Genomic DNA, 5,440 nt, shown 5'->3' with positions numbered 1-5,440 from the left:
GAACCGCCGCCCAGCGGGGCACGCGGACGCGGCGTGGGGGGCGGGGCTCCCTGGGGGCCTGCCGGCCGCCTCTCGCTGTCATTTGCATATGCGTGAACGGCGCGAGGCAGGGCGCTCAGGAGCGCGCGAGAACTAATGAATTATTCACGAGGCGTCTCGTCTCGCCCCGCCCAGGAAGGCCTCGATGATTATTCACAAGAGCCGGAGGCGAGTTGCAGCCAGAAAAGGCGGTTGAGTGCCAGTCAGTGGAAGGCGTCAACCGGCTGAGGTGAGAGCTGCGCAAACGCGAGGAATACGCAGAAAAACGGGCGCTTTGAACGTTGTTCGTTCTCTTAGTGTTTTTTTTTTCGTTTCTTTTTACCTGAGGCTTTAAGTTTGATTTGAAAGTATTTCCCTTGAGGCGTGAAGTACTCTGAGGAGTAGCGAGAAAGCTGGGGCTGAGAGGAAGGACAGAGGGAACCCCCCAGGTTCCATTTTCCCCCAAACGCTTGATGATGAAAAATGTCACGTTTACTGAGGGGTCGGGGCGGGGGGTGGGGGGTGGAAAGAATTGTACTGGAAACACTCACATTTCCACTATCAAGGTAGCTTTTAAATGAGATATCGGTGGAAAAGAAGGAATCAGTTCTGGTGGAGGGGGGCATTGGCGGGTTATCGGTCCCCAAAACAGACCGATACCTGCGTATTCCGACACGCAGTCGGATGGGGAGCTTTGGAGGATTATCTTCTCGATCAGGTTTTCTCCAGCCGTGGAGGCGTTTTGTCAGAATCAATGGCTGGCGCAGACCGAGAGGGGAGCGAGAAGGGTGTGAGTCCCCACGGGCTGACCTCAGCTCCTCTTTCGCCTTATCCAGGATTTGCCATTTAATCTTCTGGATTTCAGTTCCCCAAACAGTGCAGAGTGTGTCTTGAAACTCAAGATTAGCCAGTCACCAAAATGTGTTCAGTTGCGCAGAGCAGTGGACTCTGTGTGCAGTAGTACATCGTGGACTTGGCTGACGAAATCGAAGAAAAAGTAAAGGAGTTTTAATCTAATTAGGATAATCTGATTTCTCCTCCACTGGGCCATAAATCTCTTGAGATGGGAACAGTATTTTACATCTTTGTAAGCCTACTCAAAGACTTGTACATGGTAGTCGCCCAGTAAATGTTGAATAGAATGAATAATTGAAGTAGCATGAAGAAGATATTAAAAAACCAAAAGAGCATGAACAAATACCCAGTTAATACGGTGGAAACCATTTACTCTGAGTGAGCAGGGAGTAGGGGAATTAACAGGACCAAATGGGATTTGTTAAAATAGAGAATAGTAATTTACGGGACCAAACTCTGTGAAACCTCTGAGTAACAGGGTGAATTTTGGCAACAAAGTCCCCTTGCTGGACTTTCCTAGTCTTTGTAGTTTTATATTTTACATTTAAATCTATGATCCATTTTTAATTAATATTAGTATGTGATGTCAGATTTAGGTTGAGGGTTTTGGGGGTTTTTTGGTCTATGGATGTCCTGTTGTTCCAGCACTATTTGTTAAAAAGACCATCCTTCCTCCACTGAATTGACTTTCCTTTTCTTTAAACGTGAAGGGATTGGGTTAGTTGCAGAGGATGTCTCCTCCTCCTTCCAACTTTATGATGCAAGCCCATTTATGTTGACATGTACTTCCTTTGAGTAAAGCCATCCTTCATATCATATACATGTAAGGAAGGCCATCTAGCTGCATTTTAGAATCCAGCTATTGGATATTATTCCTTTGCTAGAAAATGGATTTTCTTGTTTTAAAAAGGTTTTGAAAGATTGGGAAAGATGGGTGGAAAGCATTAGGAAATCAACTGTTATTGTCTTTGGGCACATGTAACGAAACTGTTTTTTTGTGTGTCACTCAGAATGCCACCTCCCCTTCTACCCCCGCCACCTTCCAAGGAGGCTTAGGCCTTCAGAAACTAAACAATAGCTGGTTAATCTTTATCTGAATCTTGGATTCACACATAAAAGGGTAAAGTAGTAATTGTGCCTCCATTTTAAATAGGGCAGTTGACATGTAGGTCAAGAGGTAAGCCCAGAGTGAGTCTTTATCTGAGAAAACACAGAAATTTTGCCTTTCTCAAGAAGATCATAATCCTTGTCAGAGTAGACATATCAAGCATAAGAATGAATGGTATCGAGGCCCTGTGAAGTTTCAGTTGTGTGTGAATCCAATACACAAGCAAAGTGTAAGACAAATGTCAAAGACATTTGAAAGTTAGAGTTCTGTTCTTAAAACTCACACTGAAATTTCACATTTTGAAATCTCTCTTAGGTTTTTAGATAATGAGTCAGAACAAGGTGATTAAAAAAATCAGAATAATTCTCTGAGAATACATGATCTATGGAGTCATAACCTCGTGGGGCTGTCAGCTTGTAAGCTTTCAAAATTAAGCAGAGTTTGTACTTGAATAGGAGACCTCCACAAAACACCTGCTCAAAGGGAAAACAACAGTTGCAACAGAATAGTTAGAAGTTGAAAGGAAACTGGCTATTTAAAACAATTATTTAGATCTTTTTTGCCTTCCTGAAGCCAGTTTATTTTAGAACACCAAAAAGAGACACTACCATGTTTAGAAACCAGCAAAAAAGCCCAGCAACTAGGAAGGTGCTGGTAGTGCATTATTTTGGATGCAGTGAAAACAAGGGAATTTCATTGTGTTGAGTCACTGTAGGAAAACCCCTAAATTATGAGTCAAATTTTCTTGATTTTTATTCTCAGTTCTTCCACTAAGTGGTTGATTGACCTTGAATAAATCAGTTGACTTCTCTGGACCTTGATTTTTTTCATCTAGAAAAATAAATGTTTGGACTAGATCATTTAAAGTTCCTTCTACCTCTAAAATTCTATAATTCTTTTCTAGACCCTTAATTCTTCCTTGTCCCTGTATTACTTCTGTGTTGATTCAGCATATATTTTTTGAGCACCTACCTACTTTATTCTAGAACTGCATAGTGCAAATCATTGCAGATGGTGACTGCAGCCATGAAATTAAAAGATGCTTGCTCCTTGGAAGGAAAGCTATGACAAACCTAGACAGCGTATTAAAAAGCAGAGACATCACTTTGCCAACAAAGATCTGCATAGTCAAAGCTATGGTTTTTCCGGTTGTCATGTACAGAGACAGAGTTGGACCATAAAGAATGCCGAGTGCCGAAGAATGGATGCTTTCAAACTGTGGTGCTGGAGAAGATTCTTGAATCCCCTGGACTGCAAGGAGAGCAAATCAGTCAATCCTAAAGGAAATCAACCCTGAATATTCATCGAAAGGACTGATGCTGACGCTCCAATACTTTGGCCACCTGATGGAAAGAGCTGACTCATTGGAAACGAGCCTGATGCTGGGAGAGATTGGAGGCAAATGGAGAAGGGGGCAGCAGAGGATAAAATCGTTAGATAGCATAATCAACTCAATGGACATGAATTTGAGTAAGCTCCAGGAGATAGTGGAGGACAGAGGAACCTGGTGTGCTACAGTCCATGGGGTTGCAAAGAGTCAGACACAACTTAGCAACTGAAAAACAACAACCCACTTTATTCCAGTACTGCATGGTGCTAACGACTCCAGAATGATCTAAACTAGACACAAAAGTTTATATGTGATTCCATTTATATGAAATAATGTCCAGAATAGGCAAACTGATAGAGATGAAAAGTAGATTAATGGTTGCAAGGAGTCAGGGGAGGGGAAAATGAGGAGTGATTGCTAGTGGAAATGGGGTTTCTTTTAGAGTAATGAAAATCCTCTGAAATTAGATAGTAGTGATGGTTGCAAAACTTCATGAATATACTGAAACCTACTGAAATACCTTAAGACAAAAACTTAAAAAATAAAGAACGAACTAGGCAGATACAACTTTGCCCTCATGTTATCTCACAGCAGGGTGGGGTGGATACATAAATGCGAAATGATACGGTATATATTACAATGTGCACATAACTGGGACTTGATGGTGAAGCAGGGAATAATTCCTTGAGAAACTGATACTAACCCCGTGTCTAGAAGGTGAGTAGGAATTGGAAAGGAAGGAGGATGTTTCAGGCAGAGGGAACATTACAAAAACCTGAAAGCTGAGAGAATATAGGTTAATTAAAGTAGATCAAGTTCATGGGGTTGCAAAGAGTCAGACACAGCTGAGCGATTAACACTTCTTTTCGGCTTCCCTAGCAGCTCAGTGGTTAAGAATCTGCCTGCAATGCTGAAGACCCAGGTTCAATCCTGAACTGAGTGACTAACGCTTTCAAAATAGACAAGGGACTTCCCTGTTTGGGAAGAATCTGCCTGCCAATTCAGGGGACATGGGTTTGATCTCTGGTCTGGGAAGATCCCACATGCCGCAGAGCAACCAAGTCCATGTGCCACAACTACTGAGCCCATGTTTACAGCCTGTGAGCTGCAACTGCTGATGCCAGCACACCTCGAGCCCATGCTTTGCAACAAGAGAAGCCACCACAGTGAGAAGCCCACACCCTGCAACTAAAGAGTAGTCCCCTCAGGCAGCAGTGAAGATCCAGGGCAGCCAAAAATAAATAATTAAAAATTTAAAAAGTAGGTAAGAATAGCTGATCCATAAAAGTATAAGGGAAAATGGTTAGAGATGTGACTAAGGAGGATTGAGCCAGATCTTGAGAAGTTTGGATTTCATCCTGAGGGCACTGGGGGCCCACTGAATCATTTCAGTCCAGGAAATTACAGAGTCCCGTTGGTAATCTAAGAAGAATACTCGGGCTGCAATACCAAGAACAGACTGGAGATGGGTAAGGCCAATGACAGACTGGTGGTTGAAGAAATCCAGGCAATAGATGAAGCTGATCTGATCTAAAGCAGAGATGACAACCATGTGCATAAAGTGAGGAGTGGACGCTTGAGAAATATTAGGAGACTGGATATAGGAATGAGGGAGGGAACAGAGTTGAGTGATAGTTTTTAGGCTGGAGCAGTCTAGGTATTTGATGTTGTCATTCACTCAGCTAAGGTACAGAAATTGGTTTACAGCACAAGAATTCACATTTGGATATGTTGGGAAAATCCAACTGAAACTGGTTCATTGTCAGAGGTACAGATCTGCAACTCCCCAGCGAAACCTAGGTTAGGGGTATATATATAAGAGTTGTTAGAATAGAAATAGTAATTGAAACAGTGAGAATGTATTTGTTCACCCAGGGAGTGTGTTTAAAATTTTAAAAAGAAAAAAGCTTCCTAGGACAGAACCATGAAGAATACCAAAAGCTTAAAAAGGGGTAAAGAAAAAAGCCTGAAGATGACAATGAGAAGGAACTGGGAGGTGGGAAGAAAAGCAGGAGTTCAGGTACTAACGTAAGATTTTTAAAACTACACATGCATATAATGAAATGTGTGTCAGACAGTGCTCCAGATGCCTTACAAATAATGGCTTATTTAGTCCTCACAGCAAGCCT

At 42.3% G+C, this 5,440-nt stretch overlaps 1 protein-coding gene across 8 annotated transcripts in view; it reads left to right on the top strand.

Annotated features, from left to right (window-relative positions):
* Positions 1–240: 240 nt before the first annotated feature.
* The window catches only part of HORMAD2 (HORMA domain containing 2), a 61,337-nt gene continuing 56,137 nt past the window's right edge, over positions 241–5,440 (top strand). For 6 of the 8 annotated variants that reach the window (XM_081542653.1, XM_081542651.1, XM_081542654.1 and 3 more), the window contains exon 1: positions 241–268. The gene's annotated coding sequence lies outside the window, so the exon portion shown is untranslated. Of the gene's footprint in view, positions 269–3,143; positions 3,452–5,440 lie in introns of all 8 variants that reach the window. The other 2 variants (XM_081542652.1, XM_081542658.1) reach the window with 1 other exon arrangement.

This window comes from Giraffa tippelskirchi, chromosome 11 (assembly GCF_054371585.1).
Source record: "Giraffa tippelskirchi isolate mGirTip1 chromosome 11, T2T-mGirTip1v1.2.pri, whole genome shotgun sequence".
Taxonomy (NCBI): domain Eukaryota; kingdom Metazoa; phylum Chordata; class Mammalia; order Artiodactyla; family Giraffidae; genus Giraffa; species Giraffa tippelskirchi.
The sequence above is the reverse complement of the archived record's forward strand: the minus strand, read 5'-3'. Positions and strand labels throughout refer to the sequence as shown.